This window comes from Cervus canadensis, chromosome 13, assembly GCF_019320065.1.
Source record: "Cervus canadensis isolate Bull #8, Minnesota chromosome 13, ASM1932006v1, whole genome shotgun sequence".
NCBI lineage: Eukaryota > Metazoa > Chordata > Mammalia > Artiodactyla > Cervidae > Cervus > Cervus canadensis.
The window spans coordinates 7,915,052-7,938,786 of record NC_057398.1 but is presented as its reverse complement, the minus strand read 5'-3'; the positions used below and the strand labels follow the sequence as shown (position 1 = coordinate 7,938,786).

At 46.1% G+C, this 23,735-nt stretch overlaps 1 protein-coding gene and 1 non-coding gene across 11 annotated transcripts in view; one reads left to right on the top strand and one right to left on the bottom strand.

Moving 5' to 3' along the window:
• The window catches only part of HHAT (hedgehog acyltransferase), a 353,352-nt gene that overhangs the window by 5,606 nt on the left and 324,011 nt on the right, over positions 1 to 23,735 (bottom strand). The window lies entirely within an intron of this gene.
• LOC122452606 lies at positions 14,824 to 14,930 on the top strand. Its single transcript, XR_006272770.1, has one exon. It is a non-coding gene; the product is annotated as a U6 spliceosomal RNA (small nuclear RNA).

Sequence of the window (23,735 nt, the reverse complement as noted above, 5' to 3'; positions counted from 1 at the left end):
CAATTATCTATCATTTCAGTTCAGTTCAGTCAGCCATGAAATTAAAAGATGCTTGCACCTTGGAAGAAAAGCTATGACCAACCTAGACAGCATATTAAAAAGCAGAGACATTATTCTGCCAACAAAGGTCTGTCTAGCCAAAGCTATGGTTTTTCCAGTAGTCATGTATGGATGTGAGAGTTGGACCATAAAGAAAGCTGAGTGCAGAAGAATTGATGCTTTTGAATTGTGGTGTTGGAGAAGACTCCTGAGAGTCCCTTGGACTGCAAGGAGATCCAACCAGTCCATCCTAAAGGAAATCAGTCCTGAATATTCATTGGAAGGACTGATATTGAAGGTGAAATTCCAATACTTTGGCCACCTGACACAAAGAACTGACTCATTGGAAAAGACCCTGATGCTGGGAAAGATTGAAGGCAGGAGAAGGGGATGACAGAGGATAAGATGGTTGGAGCATTACTGATTCAATGGATATGAGTTTGAGCAAGCTCTGGGAATTGGTGATGGACAGGGAAGCCTGGCGTGCTGCGGTCCATGGGGTTGCAAAGAGTCGGACATGACTGAGCAACTGGACTGAACTGAACAGAGCTTCCTCCCTCCATCTACTCAGGCAAGTTCTCTAGCCAGAGGCTCTGACACCCTGTTGCCTGATGCCCCTCCTGCTCATCCAGTGCTCAGTCATTACCTTGCTGGTTCTCTTGAGGGGGGTGAGGAACATCGTGACCCTCTCTGCTTGGCTCTTGGGTCCCTGGACAGATAGACTCTCACTTTCACTTTCACTTTCCATGAAGCAGCAATGTCACCGACTGACTCTCAGTCATTCTAAGATAGGGAAAAGAGGAGTTTCCCAGTTTGAGCACTGTTGTGCTACAAAGCAAGACGGCTCTCACCTCCCAGACAAGCTTGCCTTGGCCGGAGCCCAGAACACAAATGTGGTGGCCCTGATCAGCATCGACCACCAACATATCCATCCGTATCCCTGGGATGCAGGTGCATATACAACATCCCACATCATCATCCCAGTGAAGACGGATGTGAGACTGAGGGTATTCAGCCTCCATAGAGGGCCTTGGTGAGTGGGCAGGCTTGGAGGATGCCCAACAGAGGAATGCGATGCAGAGGTGACTCTCAGAGATGCTGCAGAAGACAGAGGCACAGGATGTGGTGGCTGATGGCTTTTGAGGCCAAAGAATATATTCCCTCTCACTGCGCCTGCCCACTGCCTCAGACAGCGCCCTCGGGACTGACACCAGCTGGTGTGTATCACAGACACTGTGTACCTTACGCTAACAGACAGAGGGCTACTCTACTAGATCGTAAAGGCCACGGTCCCAGGGTCCCCTCAGGACCTGTTCTCTGATATAACATTGAAAGGGGTAAAAGCTGGCTCTGTAGGGGACACCAGGACCTGCTCTAGCACTTGGCCATCATCTTTTTTTTTTTTAATTGGAGGATAATTTCTTTGTAATGTATTAGTTTCCGCCGTACAACAATGTGAAATCAGCTCTAAGTATACATACGTCCCCTGCCTCTTGAGCCTTCCCCCAACCTCCCCATCCCACCCCTCTGGGTCATCACAGAGCACCAGGCTGAGCTCCCTATGTTATAAAGCAGCTTCCCACTGGCTATCTACTTTACACATGGTATGTATATATTTCAACACGACTCTCAATTCATCACGCCCTCTCCTTCCGTGTCCACAAGCCTGTTCTCTACGTCTGTGTCTCTGTTCCTGCCCTGCAAATAGGTTCATCGGTACCATTTCCCTAGATTCCATATATTTGTGTTAATAAATGATACTTGTTTTTCTCTGACTTACTTTGCTCTGTATAACAGGCTCTAGGCTGGTCCACCTCAGTTCAACTGACTCAAATTTGGTCACCATCTCTTTGAACTGACTGGTTTGTACCTGTGCCTTTCAATCTATTAGATATTTTGAATCCCAGCCCCACACCCTATGTGTATGTGTGTGTATACATATATATATAGATAGATAGATAGATGGATAGATAGATAGATATTGGTCTGCCTTGGTGCCACTTTCTACTCTGAGAACAGTGGAGGCTGAGTGCTTTTTTTCCTTTGAGAATGAGCTCGTACATCAGACTGGTTCCAGGGGGCTGGCTCAGGATCTGAGAAACAGCAGGGCCCTCTCTGCACCACTGTACTGGCTTCAACCACCATCATTTCATTAATTATTCAGAAGGACTTGATGTGCTGTCTTCATTAAAACAGCCTGCTCCTGACAGCACTTGATGTTTAACAATACTCAGATCTGATGGGGAGAAATAATAAGGGGCTTTGGTAGCTTTGTTTCGGTGGTCCAACCTAGAGAGATTGTGAAGCAATTCATCAAATGGTCCTGCACTTTCAGACCTTCCTTCACAGCTCAATTTAGAGCTTTCATCTGATAAATCTACAGGGCAGGAGCCTATCCCTGTCCACGGGCTACCTCACTGAAAGACACACGGCAGGACCACAGCTGCCCGGGCTTCCACGCCTGTAAACTGCCAGGTCTGTTTTCAAACCCGTGGGGATATGGACAGGCAGCCTGAAGAACAGGCTCTTGCTACTCCAGGGCTAGAGGAACCATTTCTTACCTTCGTATAATGTACAAACCTGGGCCTCAAACCTAGCTTTTGAGGCCTAGGTGTTTTTCAAAAAAAAAAAAAAAAACCACTCAACTGCTTCTTTCACACCCTCTCATGAAAAAGAACTACATGTTCTAATTTGTTCAAAACTGACCCGTGAAATCCTGGGGCTGGTCTCAGACAGGAGCCACACTCTAACCACCAGGAGGGCATGTTAGAATGCACGGTCCCGGCCCCCAGAGGCTGTGACCCAGGATGCCTGGGTGGGCCTGGGATCTGCGTTTCCCCCAGGATCCCTGCTGACGTGGACGCTGCCGGTCCAAGAGCCAGCCTCCAGGCCCCCTGTTCCGGGGGACCCTGCAGAGGGCCCACCGGAGGTTCACAGGCTGAGCAAGGGGACGGACGAGCACTGAGCATTTACAGGTCACCCGGGGCCTTTGCGGGAGGCAAGCCACATCCTCACAATCGCCTTCTTAAGGAGGTATTTTTAGCCCCACTTCATGGAAAGGGAAACCAAGGCTCAGAGAGGAGAGCAACTTTCTCAAGGTCTGAAAGTTAAGTGGTCACCAAGTCGCACTTGGAGCCCGGGGCTGTTTGGCTCCGGGCGTGCTCGGCGGCCTGCGCTCCAAAGCGGTGATGGGCCTCGGACCACGTTGGCGGGAGGCTCACACGGAGCCCCGCTTCCTGGCCTGGTGCCTTTAACTCTTCTGCCTCCAGATCTCATTTCATCCCTCTACTCAAGGTGCTAAGGAAACAGGAAGTGGGAAGCAGCAGGCTCGTATTTTCAGGCATCACCGTCACTAACTCACTTGGTCACCCCCTCTCCCGGGGTTCCTTAGTTTCTCCATCTTTGTAATGGGGGGAACAAGCCTGGAGGAACACGTTTGCATCCTCTGTCATGGCAACTGCTACTTCAGACCGGGGCCACTGAGGCGCGTGCTCCCAGTGCCTGGATGGTCTTTTGTTAACACAGTCAGAGCCGCGGTTATTTGATCCTGGTCACGGGCTGAGCCTCCACAGGGCATCCAGCAGGGGGACAGAGAGGAAGGAAGGGGCGACTCTGACCACCCCTGGGGGCCTTCCTGCCATCCCGAGCAAGAGTCGTTTGCTGGGTGCACCGTGTGCACACTTTAACTGTCACGGACAGCGGTCTTTAATAAATCACACTGCTCACACTCAATTTCACATCCTGATGAAGCCAGCCTGCGCTGCGTTTTTCATCTTGCCCGCCTCCCAGCCCAGGCCCCGCGGGCAGGCACTTACTGAAGCACTCGCTGCCATAAAGCAGAGTCATTTCATGTGAAATTGAGGAATTGGAGAGAACAAACCGGAGCCGCTTCTTCTTATCCTGACAGTGCAGGTGGAAAGAGGTGCCAAGAAAACACACATTTTCTCTCTCCTGAACCAGATGGGTGGGGGCCCACCCGCCAGAAGCCCGTCCCTGCCACCACGGCCAGGATCTCCACTCCGACCACCAGGACCAGAGGCTGCCCAGTCGGACCACACTCCCCAACCGCTTCTCTTCCTTCAGTGTTCCTCTCCTTGTTTTGGTTTTTAAACAGCCTATTTTGGGCTATTGTTCATCCTTGATTCATAATCACGCTACGTAACATAGTAGAGACAGCTCAGCAAACAAGCTCCTGGAAGCTGCCTCCCGAAAAGAAAGGGATGGAGGCAGTGTGGGGCAGGCTCCCCCCCACCTGGCCAGGACAACCACTCACCCACCCGGGCAATTTTTAAGATGGCTTGACGGTCTTTCTTTTTTTGACCATGCTGGCATGGCATGTGGCATCTTAGCTCCACAACCAGGGGCCGAACCTGTGCTCCCTACAGCAGAAGTGCAGAGTCTTAGCCACTGGACTGCCAGGGAAGCCCCCAGACCGCCCCCCACCGCCCCAGGCATTTATGAAGCGCTGACCATGTGCTCAGCATTTAGACCGGCAGCCTGGACATGCGTCACACTGAGCTTCTTCTGAGGCCTGTGAGAATATGCGCCCCGAGGCTTAAAGCATACTCAGGGCCCCCAGCTCCCCACCTACCCTCGAGATGTGGCACTCCAGCTCCGGCTCTAGGAAACCCAGAGGACAGAGACAAGAGTCTCCAACACCTGGGTCGCCAGGATGATGGGCTGATGCTAGTAAGTTGACTTGGCCCTAGGATGAAAACAGTGGAGCTTCAAGGGTTTTGTTTTGCCTCCTAATCCAAGTATGCACACACAGGACAGTGGCGGTCTGGGGATGTCACAGGGGCACAGGGTGGCGGCCCCGGCACTGTTTCTCTGGAATCACAGAGACTCTGGAGAAGAGAAGAGAAGAGAAGCACCTGCAAATATAGAACGGTCGAGCTTTGGAAGCAGGATGGGAGGTGGGGGTGCGCAGGGGAGGGCCACTCTGCAGGCAAAGAAACTCACCAGCAGCTGAAGCCCTTCATCCCTGGGACAGGCTCAGAACACTCTGAGCATCCCCGTCCTGGGGACAGAAGCAGGACAGGCTGCGAGGAGACGCCCCTTCTGGACCAAAGGTGGAGCAAGTCTGAGGGTCTGTGAACCGGCTCCTCTCCTCCCAGGTCCCTGGGATCAGGGCGTCCATGGTTCAAACGGTCACTGAATAAACACATGGGTGACTGAGTCCTTCTGAGTACTCAGTCACAAGACTCAGATCCCTAATCATTTCTGATTGCTGCAAAATCCCCAATCAAGAAACCCTAGGCATGCACATTTGGCCTCTCTTTCCCCAGCTGTGGGCCACACAGCCAATGGACAGAAGTGCCCACAGTTGAAGCATCATCTGTACTTATGTGTGTGTGCCCAGGAGAAGAGGCACCTGGCAGGGGCTGACTGAGAACACCTAGACGTTAACAAAAGACAGCGGGTCAGGAAGGCCACCCCAGTCATCCCGCTTCCTGTCACCACGAAAGGCACGTACCGGGGGGGCTGGAAAGGGAGAAAAGACATGGCACCTACACCACACGGACCTCTGAAAGGGTGATGTCAGCAGATCTCTCTGACATGTTCTTTTCCAAAAGCCGTTGTTAGGTAAATGACTCCAAATTACTTCAATTTCTCAGCAAAGAACGCAATGATACAACCAAGCTCCCGGCGGAGACAGCAGCATCTCTCCCGGAGTTCTCGGACGCCACTGCGGGTTAGACATGCCAGCCACCCCCGGGGAAGGGAAGGAACAGTTCCTGCCTGGCAGAGCCCGCTTTGTTCTCACCTCACTGCTCCCACTTACTGTGGGCTGTGCTCATCTCCACGCCGAGGAAGGGATCGACTGAGCGCAGGGGGCACGGTGGAGCAAAGAGCCTGCGCGCCGTCCTGACTGGCTGCTGCTTCTCATCCAGGGGCCGTGCCTGCTCGCCCCCCGCCCCTGCCAGGGGTGCTGGCGGTGGCCGGGATGCAGTTTCTCTCTATGGGTGCTGAGCCCACGGGTCTGGTCTCACTGTGTGTGCATGCTCGGTTGTGGCCAACTCTCTGCGGCCCTATGAACTTCAGCCCACAGCAGGCTCTTCTGTCTATGGGACGTTCCATACAGGAATACCGGACTGGCTTGCCATTTCCTTCTCCAGGGGAATCTTCAACAACCCAGGGATCGAACCTGCATCTCCTGCATTGCAGGCGGATTCTTTACCACTTAAGCCATCGTCTCTTTAAGTGCTGACTTTAACCACTGGAACTGCCTCTTGCCTTCTTCAAAAGGGACTGACATATGCACTACTACAGATGAAGCAGATAGATGGCGGGAATCTACTGTAAGGCCTAGGGGCTCAGTTAGTGCTCTGTGATGACCTAAAGATGGGAGGATGGAGGAGGTGGGAGGGAGGCCCGAGAGACAGAGGATATATGCATATATGTAAGTGATTCACGAGGTTGTACAACAGAAACTAACATAACATTGTAAAGCACCTATATTCCAATTTTTTTTCCCTAAAAGAAGGAACTTGACAGAAGACCGAAGCACAAAACAGCACCAAAATCAGATTGATTATATTCTTTGCAGCCAAAGATGGAGAAGCTCTATACAGTCAGCAAAAACAAGACTGGAAACAGACTGTGGCTCAGATCATGAACTCCTTATTGCCAAATTCAGACTTAAACTGAAGAAAGTAGAGGAAACCACTACACCATTCAGGTATGACCTAAATCAAATCCCTTATGACTATACAGTAGAAGTGAGAAATAGATTTAAGGGACTAGATCTGATAGACAGAGAGCCTAATGAACTATGGACAGAGGTTCGTGACACTGTACAGGAGACAGGGATCAAGACCATCCCCATGGAAAACAAATGCAAAAAGGCAAAATGGTTGTCTGAGGAGGTCTTACAAATAGCTGTGAAAAGAAGAAAAGCGAAAAGCAAAAGAGAAAAGGAAAGATATTCCCATTTGAATGCAGAGTTCCAAAGAAGAGCCAGGAGAGATAAGAAAGCCTTCCTCAGTGATCAGTGCAAAGAAATAGAGGAAAACAACAGAATGGGAAAGACTAGAGATCTCTTCAAGAAAATTAGAGATATCAAGGGAACATTTCACATAAAGATGGGTTCGATAAAGGACAGAAATGGTATGGACCTAACAGAAGGAGAAGATATTAAGAAGAGGTGGCAAGAATACACAGAAGAATTGTACAAAAAAGATCTTCATGACCCAGATAATCACAATGGTATGATCACTCACCTAGAGCCAGACATCCTGGAATGTGAAGTCAAGTGGGCCTTAGAAAGCATCACTATGAACAAAGCTAGTGGAGGTGATGGAATTCCAGTTCAGCTATTTCAAATCCTGAAAGATGATGCTGTGAAAGTGCTACACTCAACATGCCAGCAAATTTGGAAAACTCAGCAGTGGCCACAGGACTGGAAAAGGTCCGTTTTCATTCCAATCCCTAAGAAAGACAATCCCAAAGAATGCTCAAACTACCACACAATTGTACTCATCTCACACGCTAGTAAAGTAATGCTCAAAATTCTCCAAGCCAGGCTTCAGCAACACGTGAACCGAGAACTTCCAGATGTTCAAGCTGGTTTTAGAAAAGGCAGAGGAACAGGAGATCAAATTGCCAACATCCGCTGCATCATCGAAAAAGCAAGAGAGTTCCAGAAAAACATCTATTTCTGCTTTATTGACTACGCCAAAGCCTTCGACTGTGTGGATCACAATAAACTGTGGAAAATTCTGAAATAGATGGGAATACCAGACCACCTGACCTGCCTCTTGAGAAACCTGTATGCAGGTCAGGAAGCAACAGTTAGAACTGGACATGGAACAACAGACTGGTTCCAAATAGGAAAAGGAATACGTCAAGGCTGTATATTGTCACCCTGCTTATTTAACTTATATGCAGAGTACATCACGCGAAATGCTGGGCTGGAAGAAGCACAAGCTGGAATCAAGATTGCCGGGAGAAATATCAATAACCTCAGATATGCAGATGACACCACCCTTATGGCAGAAAGTGAAGAGGAACTAAAAAGCCTCTTGATGAAAGTGAAAGAGGAGGGAATCCCCTGGTGGTCCAGTGGTTAAGACTGTGCTTCCACTGCAGGGGGTGTGAGTTCGATCCCTGGTCGGGGAACTAAGATCCCACATGCTGTGTAGTGCAGCTGAAAATAAACAAATAAATAAATAAATAAAATCAGGTTCATGTAAAAAAAGTAAAAAAAAAAAAAAATGAAAGAGGAGAGTGAAAAGGTTGGCTTCAAGATTAACATTCAGAAAACAAAGATCATGGCATCTGGTCCCATCACTTCATGGGAAATAGATGGGGAGACAGTGGAAACAATGGCAGACTTCATTTTTTTGGGCTCCAAAATCACTGTAGATGGTGACTGCAGCCATGAAATTAAAAGACGCTTACTCCTTGGAAGGAAAGTTATGACCAACCTAGATAGCACATTAAAAAGCAGAGACATTACTTTGCCAACAAAGGTCCATCTATTCAAGGCTATGGTTTTTCCAGTGGTCATGTATGGATGTGAAAGTTGGACTGTGAAGAAAGCTGAGTGCCGAAGAATTGATGCTTTTGAACTGTGGTGTTGGAGAAGACTCTTGAGAGTCCCTTGGACTGCAAGGAGATCCAGCCAGTCCATCCTAAAGGAGATCAGTCCTGGGTGTTCACTGGAAGGACTGATGCTGAAGCTGAAACTCCAGTACTTTGGCCACCTCATGCAAAGAGTTGACTCATTGGAGAAGACCCTGATGCTGGGAGGGATTGGGGGCAGGAGGAGAAGGGGACGACAGAGGATGAGATGGTTGGATGGCATCACCGACTCGAAGGACATGGGTTTGAGTAAACCCCGGGAGTTGGTGATGGACAGGGAGGCCTGCGATTCATGGGGTCGCAAAGAGTCGGACACGCCTGAGAGACTGAACTGAACTGATGACCCTTAAGATTGACTGGTTTGATCTCCCGGAAAGTCCAAGGGACTTTCAGGAGTCTTCTCCAGCACCACAGTTCAAAGGCATTAATTCTTTGGAGTTTTACCTTCTTTATGGTCCGGCTCTCACAACCATACATGACCACTGGGAAGACCATAGCCTTTACTGTGCGGACCTTTGTCAGCAGAGTAATGTCTCTGCTTTTCAACACACTGTCTAGGTTTGTCATTTTTCTCCTGCCAAATGGTCCATACCGAAATCGAACTGATTACACTCTTTGTAGGTGAAGATCGAGAAGCTGTATACAGTCAGCAAAAACAAGACCTGGAACTGACTGTGGCTCAGATCATCAGCTTCTCCTAGTAAAACTCAGGCTTTACTTAAAGAAAACCAGGAAAAACAATAGGCCAGCCAGGTATGACTTAAATCATTTCCCGTATGAATTTGCAGTAGAGGTAACGAATAGATTGATGGGACTAGATCTAGTTAACAGTGTGCCTGAAGAACGATGGACAGAGGTCCATGATATTGTATAGGAGGTGGCGAACAAAACCATCCCAAAGATAAAGGAAAGCAAGAAGGCAGTGTGCTTGTCTGAGGCGGCTTTACAAAGAGTGGAAGAACGAAGAGAAGTGAGAAGCAAGAGAGAGAGGGAGAGGTACATCCAATTAAATGCAGAGTTCCAAAAAACAGCTAGGAGAGACAAGAAGGCCTTCTTCAATGAGCAATGCTTAATAACAGAAGAAAACAACAAACGGGGAAAGACTAGAGATCTCTTCAGCAACACTGGAAACATCAAGGGAGCATTCCACACAAAGATGGGCACAGTAAGGGGTAAAAATGGTAGAGACCTAGTAGACCTGAGGAGATCAAGAAGAGATGAAAAGAATACATGGAAGAACTGTATGAAGAAGGTCTTAATGAACCAGATTACTACGATGGTGTGGTTAGTCACCCAGAGCCAGACGTTCTGGAGTGCGAAATCAAGTGGGCCTTAAGAAAGCTAGTGAATGAGATGAAATTCCAGCAGAACTATTCAAATCCATACAGGATGATGCCATCAAGATTTTGCATTCACTATGTCAGCAAATCTGGAAGACCCAGCAGCGGCCACTGGACTGGAAAAGGTCAGTCCTCATCCCAATCCCCAAGAAGGGTAGTGTCAAAGAATGTGCTAAACCAGGGACAACTGCAGTCATCTCCCATGCTAGTAAGGTCACGCTTAAAATCTTAAATGCTAGGCTTCAGCATTATGCGAACCAAGAACTTGCAGATGTCCAAGCAGGGTTTAAAAGAGGAAGAGGAACTAGAGAGCAAATTGCCAACTTTCACTGGATTACAGAGAAAGCAAGGAAATTTCAGAAAAACATCTATCCCTGTTTCATCGACTACGCTAAAGCCTTTGACTGTGTGGATCATGATAAACTCTGGAAAGCGCTTAGAGAGACGGGAATGCCAGACCATCTTACCTGTCTCCTAAGAAACCTGTATGCAGGTCAAGAAGCAACAGAACGACCCCTGTATGGAACAACTGATTGGTTCAGGACAGAGGAAGGAGCATGCCAGGGCTGTCTGCTGTCACCCTGTTCCTTTAACCTATACGCTGAGTACATCATGAGCAATGCCGGGCTGGATGAGTTATAAGCTGGAATCAAGATAGGTGGGAGAAACATCAACAACCTCAGATATGCAGATGATACCTCTCTAATGGCAGAAAGTGAAGAGGAACTAAAGAGTCTCTTGATGACGGTGAAGGAGGAGAGTGAAAGAGCCACCTTAAGACTAAATATTAAAAAAAAAAAACAAACAACTAAGATCGTGGCATCCAGTCCCATTACTGCATGGCAAATAGAAGTGGAAAAGGTGGAAACAGTGATAGATATCCTCTTCTTGGGCTCCAAAATCACTGCAGACAGTGACTGCAGCCATGAAATCAGAAGACAATTGCTTTTTGGCAGGAATCGTAGAGATTACAGCCCTGTAAAATTCAAGTCTTCAAATCCTCTTCCCCTCCCCCTGCCCCAGAAAAAGTACAAAGACTGAGGTTACACTGAAAGAGCCCTGCAGGCAGGAGTGGGGGGGGAAGGGTACCCTGTCTCGGCTGGGATCAGAAGGCAGTGTTCTAGAAATATCACCAGATGCAGCAGATTCTTAGTGTGAGGGGCTTACGAAGGTATTTATTTACCTGACATGTAAAGTGACTCACACATATCCGCTGTCCTTGTTTTAGGAGTAGCAGGGGAAAATAGTCTGAGAAAGCTCCACTCGCAACTTTTTAATGAATGGCAAAGGTTAAACCCTACTATCAGAACTTTATAAAAGAGAGATAATTGATATAAACAAATAAAGTGACTCAGACACTCTTTTCATTACAGAGAACAACATTTTGTGCCTTGAAGATGCCATTCTGGAAGAACACTGTGTTCCTACTGACTCTGGCCAATGGCCCTGAGGGGGTCTGCCTGGAACCACGGGCCAGCACTGCCCCTGCTCCGGGCCCAGGCTGGGATGTGCCCCTCGCGGCCCCGGGTCCCTTCTGGCACCCCATTCACCTGGGCAGCCCAGATGTTCCTGAGCCCATGCAAGCCTTGGCAGGGAGCAAAGCCTCAGCAGTCTCACGGGGGATGCTCACAGGTTAAGTTCTCTTCCTCCCCTGCCCAGCCGCTCAGAATGACACAGCTGAAACCAGTGTTTTAGGGGCAGAGAAGACAGGACAGGGCTCTGCTGACATGGAGACGAGGAGGAACAAGGCAAGGGCAGCCTGGATCTCTCGGGCATGTTAGAATTAACAAATAGTTAGCTGGAGTCCCTGATAGCTCAGTTGGTAAAGAACCAGCCTGCAATGCGGGAGACCCCAGGTCCATTCCTGGGTTGGGAGGATCCACTAGAGAAGGGATAGGCTACCCACTCCAGCTTTCCTGGGCTTCCCTGGTGGCTCAGCTGGTAAAGAATCCACCTGCAGTTCGGGAGACCTGGGTTCGATCCCTGGGTTGGGAAGATCCCTGGAGAAGGGAACAGCTACCCACTCCAGTATTCTGGCCTGGAGAATTCCACAGACTGTATAGTCCACGGGGTCACAGAGAGTTGGACACGACTGAGCGGCTTTCACTCAGCAGCAGTCACTAATTAGATTTGTGCGCCCTTCCCCGCCGTGTCCTCCGGGCTTCCTGCTTAGCCAGCAGGAGGGGTGGGAGGCCGGGCTCCTTCGGGGAAACTCGCCCCACTGTTTACTCTCTTCCCGGTAGTCTTTCCACGGGATTAGTCGTCGGCCTCCAGGGAAGGGATCTCAGCTGCCGTGCTTTCTGACGCGGTTCTGTTTGTGACCTCGGAGCGCACTATTAGACTCCGGACTCCTTGCCGAGTTCCCAGCTGCTCCCGCGGTGTGGGTCAGCTCAGGGCGTGGAACCAGCCCGCCAGGCCCTTTCTCGGATTCCTCTACAGGGACAAGGCGGCGTCTGTGAAGGTCAGCTCTACGGCGTGGATCTGGACTTCCCTCCATCTGACCCATCACATCCATCCAGTCCTTCCAATCTTGTGTCCCAGCTACGTAGCTGCTGATGCAAGAGGGGACTGTGATGGTCCCCTCTCCGGGTCTCCCATGATACCCCTGGGTGGAGGTTTGAGCTATAATGTTGGCATCTTTCACTGCTTCTCCTTCCCCTAGGGGGCCGCCCTGGGTCTCATTTGGGAAGATTTGGCTCCATCCTTACTGTAATGGCTGGGAAGGATCCCATCATAAACTACTCATCCTTGAGACTCATCATTCGATACTTACGGAGCTCTTACTACATACACACTGGGTGAGGCCAGAGATGCTGCAGACATTAAAAGGCTGACTTACGGTTACAGACACAGGAATTCTGTGTAAAAAGATGTCATGACCACAGGGTATTTCCCAATGCGGAAGATGTTTCTGTGAGCTGGACGTCATGTCGAGGGCTGGGTAAAATGGTAGGGGAACTGGCATCTGTGCTCAGAGCTCCATTCTGAGCTCCAGAGCTCCAGAGCACTGAGAGCCTGGCTGTGAAGGGAGCAGGAGCAGACAGGGCGGAGGAAACGTGGACTGCCTGGATTCCGACCATCACCCGTGTCTGCGCCGGAAGGGCAGCCATGGCGAGCTATTCCTGAGCACATGCCTTCCAGTAATTTCCAGCCTCTGGATAAACCCCCCCTCAATGGAAGAAGGCCTGCCCTCCAGAAAGACCATCTACCCAGCAAGACTTAGAATGGATTTTTCACCCCAGATTTTAATCTGTTCATTTTCTGACCAGGTAACACACAATTATAAAATTCAAATGTTCCAAAGAGTAAGCAGGGAAAAGTAAATCTCCATCTTCCAACCTCCATGTCCAGTCCACCTAACCCCTTTCCCTAGAAGATCTGTTTTCAGTTCCGTGTTTCTACTCCCAGGGATATTCTATGCACACAGAAGTATAACATACATATCCATATACACACATGCACACAAATGCATACATATACACACAAATAATTTAAATGGTTTTTAACTTTTCATTCTGAAATATATATTATCTTGAACACAAATACTACATGCACTGTTCATTTCCTTATTTTTTAAGGTTTTATATACTGGGGATTGTTCCTTGTAGATACATGTAACATCTCTTCATCCTTTTTAATGGCTATGGAAATTTCTGAATTTATGTACCATAATTTAACTGACTCCCTCTTATGGGCATTAGGTCCATTCTAATTTTTGCTGTTACAAAAAATGCTGCAATGAATATCTTTGTATAATATTTCATTTCACATGTATAAAAGTGTATCTGAATGGCAAATCCCTACAAGTAGAATGGCTGGCTCAGTTTTGGTAGATACTTCCAAACCATTCCCTACAGAGGAGTCACCATGAGCTAAATATATGAGGTTAAATTTTTTGATCTTTGCAATCTAGAGCTTGTAATTTGCATTTCCCAGGTTGAGGTTGATATACAAATACTGACTCCTTATATACCTGAAATTAATATAATTTTATATGTCAATGACACTTCAATTTAAAAAAAAGTGAGGTTGAGCATCTTTTCATTCGTTTCAGAGCTATCTGTGTTTCCTCTTTCTGAGAACTGTCCATCCAAGTCCTTTTGCTACTTTCCTACTAAGTGGGTGCCTTTTTCTCCCAGATTTTAAGGGTGAGAGTGGTTATTACTATTGCCCAGCCTGACAGGTGTCCTGCAACCATCAGCAAGTCTGAGGTCAAGGGCACTGAGTCGGTGGGAAGCTGGCCACAGGCAGGGACAGGCCGGGGGACAAGCTGCCAAGATGGGAGCAGCCACCCTGAGCACCCCAGGGGCCCCCGTGCTGGGACGAGGGCCAGAAGAACATGGCCGGCACAGCTTCTGTCTTCTAGAGCAGCTCAGTGTCCCCCGTTTCTGAATATTTATTAAGTGAAGAAATCAAGACAAACTTCGTTACTATTAGCATCGGCATCTCTGCAGAGAGTGCTCAGTGAGCCAGGCCAGAAAGACTGTACACTTATATTCTCACTCCACTCGGCCCTTCAGCTGGGAACTGGAGCAAGGCTTTATTAGCCTGCCTGCTACTCCCTTTTCCCCCTCCCTCCATCCTTTTCTTCCTTCCCTGCTCTCTCCCTTTGCCTCCCTCCCCTCCCCTCTTTTTCCTTCTATCCATCCCATCCACTGCCTACTTTAATATTGAATTAGAGGGCAGGCAAGGCTTAGCTCTGAAGCCTTTCTCTCATGCAAATTTCCCAGTGTAGGTGGGCAACTCATGTGTGTGTGCTAAGTTGCTTTGGTCATGTCCAACTCTTTGCAACCCTATAGACTGTAGCCCGTCAGGCTCCTCTGTCCATGGGATTCTCCAGGCCAGAACAGTGAAGTGGGTGCTCACTTTGGCAGCACATATACTAAAATTGGAATGATACAGAGAAGATTGGCATGGTCCCTGCACAAGGATGACATGCAAATTTGTGAAGTGTTCCACATTTTTCTCAAAATGGATTAAAGACCTAACTGTAAGACCAGAAACTATAAAACTCTTAAAGGAAAACATAGGCAGAACACTTGATATAAATCAAAGCAAGATCTGTATGACCCACCTCCTAGAGTAGTGGAAATAAAAACAAAAGTAAACAAGTGGGACCTGATTAAACTTAAAAGCTTTTGCACAGCAAAGGAAATTATAAGCAAGGTGAAAAGACAACCCTCAGAATGGGAGAAAATAATAGCAAATGAAACAATGGACAAAGGATTAATTTCCAAAATATACAAGCAGCTCATATAGCTCAATACCAGAAAAACAAACAACCCAATCAAAGAGTGGGAAAGAGACCTAAACAGACATCTCTCCAAAGAAGACACAGACGGCTAACAAACACATGAAAAGCTGCTCAACATCGCTCATTATTAGAGAAATGCAAATCAAAACTACAAAGAGATATCACCACACACCAGTCAAAATGGCCATCATCAAAAAGTCTACAAACAGTAAATGCTGGAGAGGGTGTGGAGAAAAGGGAATGCTCTTGCACTGTTGGTGGGAATGTAAATTGATACAGCCATTATGGAAGACGGTACGGAGATTCCTTTAAAAACTAGGAATAAAACCACCATATGACCCAGCAATCCCACTCCTAGGCATATACCCCGAGGAAACCAAAATTGAAAGAGACACATGTATCCCATTGTTCACTGCAGCACTATTTACAATAGCCAGAACATGGAAGCAACCTAGATGCCCATCAACAGATGAATGGATAAAGAAGTTGTGGTACATATACACAATGGAATATTACTCAGCCATAAAAAGGAATGCATTTGAGTCAGTTCTAATGAGATGGATGAACCTAGAACCTATTATACAGAGTGAAGTAAGTCAAAAAGAGAAAGATAAATATTGTATTCTAATGCACATATACAGAATCTAGAAAAACAGTACTGACGAATTTATTTACAGGGCAGCAATGGAGAAACAGACCTAGAGAATAGACTTTATGGACTTGGGGAGAGGGGAGGAGAGGGTGAGATGTATGGAGAGAGTAATGTGGAGACTTACATTACTGTCTGTAAAACAGATAGCTAACTGGAATTTGCCGTATGACTCAGGAAACTCAAACAGGCCTCTGTATCAACCTAGAGGGGTGGGATGGGGAGGGAGACGAGAGGGAGGTTCAAAAGGGAGGGGTACATGTATACCCATGGCTGTGGATTCCTAGTCTGAGCCCAATAAAATTGACTATTTATTCTTCAAAACACACACACACACACACACACACACAACATTTGGAAAAAAAAAAAAAAAAGAACAGTGGAGTGGGTTGCCTTGCCCTCCTCCAGGGGATCTTCCTGACCCAGGGATTGAACCTGTGTCTCTTAAGTCTCCTGCATTGGCAGGCGGGTTCTTTACCACGAGCACCACCTGGGAAGCTATATCTAGCTTCAGTTCCAATTACTTAAACCCTCCTCACCCCTTGACAGTTAGGTCTTCCTTCAGTTCTGAGCCAGTCCCAATGGATGGGAGCCAGGATTACGTAAATTAGCCGCACGCACACTATGCAATGGGTCCTGGTGTGAGAACTCGGGGCTGTTATAAGACTTCCATCTCCTGCTCACTCCACCAGCCCCTTCTCTGGGTTTCCTTTACTGCCAACCAAGCTCTGGCCTAGAGGTTACCAAGTGGCCAAGTCCAGGTGCTTGCTTTATTACTGTGAAAGAGGGGTTTTCTATGTTCCTCTCTAGGCTGGTCCAGGATGGATCATTAAGCTTGTTTTATTCCTCAATTCTGAGCAATTTCTCCTGGCATGGAGGAGGAAGAGGGGAGGAAAAATGGACTCCTTCCTCTTCGCCGTTCTTGCGTCTCTCCAGCTCCAGAAGGCATCAGCGGCTCCCAACTCCAGCTCCCACTGACTCTCTCAACCTCAGCAGCATCTGCCTCCCTGGAGGTCCAAGGACCAGCCTCAGCATCACCTGGTCTGTGGTTCAAGTATGAGCCAGAGGGCAACCCTCCGAGATCTGAACACCGGCCTCCCGGCGCCTCTTCTCTGAGCTCCCACAGTCCAGGGGTCCCACCCCTTCATTTTGGAATTCCCCAGCCCGAGGCTTAGTAGCCACTTTCTATAGTGGCTCATATCTGGGTTATTCCAGGGTCCCTTCTGGCTCTTTTAGTCTTCTAATAGGTGTGTAACTCTCTGTATTAAATCCCTCTGTTTGAAATATCAGGCATGATCTCTAATATCCTGACTAGCCCTTATGCTGTGCCTCACTTAACTCCTAATTTTAGTCCCAAGCCTGATGAGCGCTTCCTGGGTAGCAGGAAGACTAGGGAAGGAGAAAGAATAATCGTGTGAGCCTGGAGAGAGGAATGGGGGAGAATGCCATGCACAGAGGAGGGACCCAGGATTTGGGGGGCTCGCCCTTTAAAGAGAATCAGCTGTAGAGTTCTCACCCAAGTGCTATTTCTCCCATAGTCAGAGTCTTGATCTGTTTTTGTTTTTTTTCTGACAGCTCCAGGCTCCCTTCTGAGCTGGGTCTTCTCTTCCCCCAGAGATGAGACTGTATAGCTCTCAACAGACAATTAAATAGGGCTTCTCAACACAACATTTATTTATTTTTTTGGCTTCAGATACCATTTATTCCAAAGTGTAGATCTTAACTATTATGCTATATTGCCACTTCTGTTGCCTTCATTCCTTATAGTACTATTGGGAGAGTCACATAAAAGGGATTTTTGTTTTTGTTTTTCCATTTATTTTTATTAGTTGGAGACTAATTACTTTACAATATTGTAGTGGTTTTTGCCATACATTGACATGAATCAGCCATGGATTTACATGTGTTCCCCATCCCGATCCCCCCTCCCGCCTCCCTCCCCATCCCATCCCTCTGGGTCTTCCCAGTGCACCAGCCCTCAGCACTTGTCTCACGCATCCAACCTGGGCTGGTGGTCTGTTTCACCCTTGATAGTATACTTGTTTCAATGCTGTTCTCTCAGAACATCCCACCCTCTCCTTCTCCCACAGAGTCCAAAAGTCTGTTCTGTACATCTGTGTCTCTTTTTCTGTTTTGCATATAGGGTTATCATTACCATCTTTCTAAATTCCATATATATGCGTTAGTATACTGTAATGGTCTTTATCTTTCTGGCTTACTTCACTCTGTATAATGGGCTCCAGTTTCATCCATCTCATTAGAACTGATTCAAATGAATTCTTTTTAATGGCTGAGTAATATTCCATGGTGTATATGTACCACAGCTTCCTTATCCATTCGTCTGCTGATGGGCATCTAGGTTGCTTCCATGTCCTGGCTACAATAAACAGAGCTGCGATGAACACTGGGGTGCACGTGTCTCTTTCAGATCTGGTTTCCTCGGTGTGTATGCCCAGAAGTGGGATTGCTGGGTCATATGGCAGTTCTAATTCCAGTTTTTTAAGGAATCTCCACACTGTTCTCCATAGTGGCTGTACTAATTTGCATTCCCACCAACAGTGTAAGAGGGTTCCCTTTTCTCCACACCCTCTCCAGCACTTATTGCTTGTAGACTTTTGGATAGCAGCCATCCTGAGTGGCGTGTAATGGTACCTTGTTATGGTTTTGATTTGCATTTCTCTGATAATGAGTGATGTTGAGCATCTTTTCATGTGTTTGTTAGCCATCTGTATGTCTTCTTTGGAGAAATGTCTGTTTAGTTCTTTGGCCCATTTTTTTGATTGGGCCATTTATTTTTCTGGAATTGAGCTGCAGGAGTTGCTTGTATATTTTTGAGATTAATCCTTTGTCTGTTGCTTCGTTGCTATTTTCTCCCATTCTGAGGGCTGTGTTTTCACCTTGCTTATAGTTTCCTTTGTTATCAACACAACATTTAATCAGTAATATTTCTTATAGTGAATTATCTTCTTTTTCTCCTTCTACATGTATAATATGAGAATATGTTGTTGTTGTTTAAAAAAAATAATTTTGGCCTACCTGGACCAACTAGAGGAGGAGTGTGCTATGAAGCAAATAAGTTAATAAAGCACAGGCCTGCCTAGTGACCACATACCTCCAGTTCACTCCCTATCTTCTTCATCACCTTACTAAAGAGGGAAGGGTTTGACAGCTTTTCTTGTCTAAATTAGTAGCTATACAGGGATATCCAGTTGATCTAGAAAGAGATCAAAATGCCTTTTGTCCAGAAATAAAAGCAAAAATAAACAAATGGGAACTAATCAAACTTAAAAGTTTTTCACAGCAAAGGAAACCATCAACAAAACAAAAAGACAACCTTTGGAATGGGAGGAAATATTTGAAAATGATACAATGGACAAGGGTTTAATAACATCCAAGATATACATACAGTTCAAATATCAAAAACTAAGCAACCCAATCTAAAAATGGACAGAAGACCTAAACAGACATTTCTTCAAAGAAGGCATACAGATGGCCAATAGGTACATAAAAAGATGTTCAACATCAAGAATATCAATGCAGAGCAATGCAAATCAAAACTACAACAAGCTATCCCCTCACACCCATCAGAGTGGCCATCATTAAAAAGTCTACACATAATAAATGAGGGAGAGAGTATGGAGAAAAGAGAACTCTTCTACACTGTTAGTGAAAATGTTAATGCAACCACTGTGGAGAGCAGTGGCCCAGACGGTAAAGACTCTGCCTGCAGTGCAGGAGACCCAGGTTTGATCTCTGGGTTGGGAGGATCCCCTGGAGAAGAAGACTGGCAGACTACAGTCCATGGGGTCACAGAGAATCAGACGTGACTGAGCGTGCACGCACGTTCACTGCAGCACTACTCACAATAGCCGGCACATGGAAGCAACCTGAATGTCCATCTACAGATGAATGGATAAAAAAGATGTAACATACTCACACATACACAATGGAATACCACTCAGCCACACAAAACAATGAAATAATACCACTGACAGCAACATGGACGGACCTGGAGGTTATCACTCTAAGTGAAATTTAAGTCAGAGGAAGGTAATTATCATAAGATATCACTTATATGTGGAACCTAAAATATGAAACAAATGAACTTATTTACAAAACAGAAACAGACTCACAGGCATAGAGAATAAACCTATGATTACCAAAGGGGAAAGCAGATGGGTGAGGGGTAAATTAGGAGTTTGGGATTAGCAGATACAAACTACTATATATAAAATAGATAAACAAGGTTCTACCGTAGAGCACAAGGAACTATATTCATTATCCTGTAATAAACCATAATGGAAAAGAATATGAAAAAGAATAACTGAATCAGTTTGCTATTTACCAGAAACTAACAACAACACTGTAAATCAACTATACTTAAATTAAAAAGTTTTTTAAAAACCACATCAAAGTATCACCTCACACCTGTCAGAATGGCTATCATCAAAATTCCTACAAATAAAAAAAAAAAAAATCCTACAAATAATAAATGCTGGAGAGGGTATAGAAAAAAGGGAACCCTCCCCTACACTGTTGGTGGGAATGTAAACTGGTATAGCCACTATGGAAAATAGCAGGGAGGTTCCTTAAAAAACTAAAATTAGAGCTACCATGTAACCAGGAATCCCACTGCTGGGCATATGTGTGAAAAAGACAAAAACTCTAATTTGAAAAGATATGTGCACCCCAATGTTCATAGCAGCACTATTTACAATAGCCGGCACATGTAAACAGCCCAAGCACCCAACGAACGTTTAAGGATATGTGACATATAAATCATATCTCACATATATACATATATATATCACATATATATGTGCCACATTTTATACATATGTATGTGTGTGTGTGTGTATATATATATCTTTATAATGTGATATATATAATGGAATATTCAGTTCAGTTGCTCAATCGTGTCCGACTCTTTGCGACCCCATGAATCGCAGCACGCCAGGCCTCCCTGTCCATCACCAACTCCTGGAGTTTACTCAAACCCATGTCCATCGAGTCAGTGATGTCATCCAGCCATCTCATCCTCTGTTGTCCCCTTCTCCTCCTGCCCCCAATCCCTCCCAGCATCAGGGTCTTTTCCAATGAGTCAACTCTTCTCATGAGGTGGCCAAAGTACTGGAGTTTCAGCTTCAGCATCAGTCCTTCCAGTGAACACCCAGGGCTGATCTCCTTTAGGATGGACTGGCTGGATCTCCTTGCAGTCCAAGGGACTCTCAAGAGTCTTCTCCAACACCACAGTTCAAAAGCATCAATTTTTCGGTGCTCAGCTTTCTTCACAGTCCAACTCTCACATCCATACTGACCACTTGAAAAAACCATAGCCTTGACTAGATGAAGCTTTGTTGGCAAAGTAATGTCTCTGCTTTTTAATATGCTATCTAGGTTGGTCATAACTTTCCTTCCAAGGAGTAAGCATCTTTTAATTTCATGGCTGCAATCACCATCTGCAGTGATTTTGGAGCCCCCCAAAATAAAGTCTGCCATGGTTTCCACTGTTTCCCCATCTATTTCCCATGAAGTGATGCCATAAAAAGAATGAAATATTGCCATTTTCAGCAACATGGATGGACCCAGGGAATATCACACTAAATGAAGTAAGTCACACAAAGAAAAACAAATATCGCATAATATCATTTAGAAAGTGAAAGTGCATGTCGCTCAGTCGTGTCCAACCCTTTGTGACCCCATGGACCATACTGTCCATGGAATTCTCCAGGCCAGAATACTGGAGTAGGTAGCCTTTCCCTTCGACAAGGGATCTTCCCAACCCAGGGATTGAACCCATGTCTCCCACATTGCAGGTGGATTCTTTAACCAGCTGAGCCATAAGGGAAGCAATATCATTTAGATGTGGAATCTAAAAAATAATACAAATGAATCTATATACAAAACAGAGATTCACAGATGGAGAAAACTTATGGTTACTAAAATGGAAGGGGAGATGAGGGGAATAAATTAGGAGTTGAGGATTAACAGATACAAACTATTATACATAAAATGGATAAGCAACAAGGATTTACGGTATAGCACAGGGAACTACATTCAATATCTTGCAGTCACCCACACTGGTGACCGTAAATAATCTGTAAAAAATACGTATATACATAACTGAGTCACTTTTTTGAATACCTGAAACTAACACAACTCTGTAAATCAACTAGCTTTCAAATACAAAATAGCCCTTTTTCCAAAAACTTCCAAACATTCTGAAAAGAGAGTTGTAGCTGAATCCCCTTAAATGTGTTCACACCTGGCTAAATCCCAAAGGTACAAACAAAAAGCCTTTGTATTATCTTTGTCCTTTTAAGAAAAAATAATCAGACTGTGCTCTTCACTTTGTTAGATCCGAGAATGCACCCGTTTAACAGAATCTTTAAAAATAAATTTTAAAATGTCCTACTTCCGTTCTCTCTCTAGGATGAGGAACCACAAAGCAGAAAGGAGTAATATTACCTACCGCCGTGGTTGGGCCAGTTTCAGGAGCCAGAACTCTCAGCCTCGGAAAAGGGCCCTGCCCTGGGACTCAGGAATCCTGACTTCCGCCTCATGTTAGCTATTTATACTAACTTCTCTGCACTGCCTGTATTTAAAACCAGAATCATACTCACAAAATCATGATGTCTCTATTCATTCAGCAGGATGCCTGAAGACAGCAAAATTCTGGCAAGGATGTACTTACACATCTCAAAACCTTTAAGTTGAAACAGGTTTCCTTATGCCTAAAACTTGCCATTGAACAAGCCCCTTTCTGGCTTGAAGAGATATGGAGCCACAAATCCAGAATGTACTCTGCCTGCATAAACATTTTGCTATTTTGTTGTTTCTAATCCCAAACTTGCTGCTGTTATTTAAACCTGTCATCCCATCAGCATTGCTGTTTGTCAACAGCACGATTTCTGGGGCACCAACCGGGATCCCCGTGCCCAGCATTCCAACGTGCTGCCTTCCCGTTTCCCATAAGCCAGACAAGCTAGTTGACATCTACACGTGACTGACCTCCACGCGGTCACTGCCTGAGACAATTTCAGGCACAGGGTGGGCTGTGCGGATGGCTCCAAGCAGCCCAGCCTCATAAACGGAAAAACACTGCACTCCCTGCATCCCACGGTCTGAGGGTCATCTTTGCACAGAAAGGTCTGCCACAGCCATGGCAGGGTCTGCCTCCAGGGACACCAATCACTGCTGGATTCAGCGTGGCCGGCACTGTGCTGCAGCTGCCTCGGTCGGACCAACACAGACTTATCTTGGTTACTCTTTGGGAGCTGATATGTATTCAAGGCTTGTTTTGTGAACTCCTTTCTAATCACGCTATGCTTAGACTCCTGGAAATGAGTCTACGTACCTAAGACCATTTAGTCATGGGGAAAAACGGATGCCTGTGGATGCTGGGTGGTCAGAAGCCACCCAGAATGGGATTCAAATGCTCTCTGAAGACAGCCAGGTGTCTAAGGATAATCCTCATGTACTGTGTACTAGAGTTGAATATATAGCCAAAAATATGCTAATTATCCCTTGTACACGCCTCAATTATTTACATGGCTGAGGCCAAGATGATACAGTTGGGCTTATTCCAAGGATCTGTATTACTGGAAGCTGTTTTCGTATATCCCAACTGGGTTATTTAACCCAAAATTCAACGGTGGTAGATGCCCGAGTCTGAATAAATTATAAAATCATTATGCTGGGAATGGTCTTGTTTTTAAAATGCTCAATTCTGGTGTCATTTTAATTGAACTACAAATTCCCTGAACATTTCTGCATGCAGGCATGTTAATTCAAACATTTATATTACAACCAGTTTTTGCATTTTGCATAATGCACTTTCAGACCTCTGTGCAATTTAACAATTAAT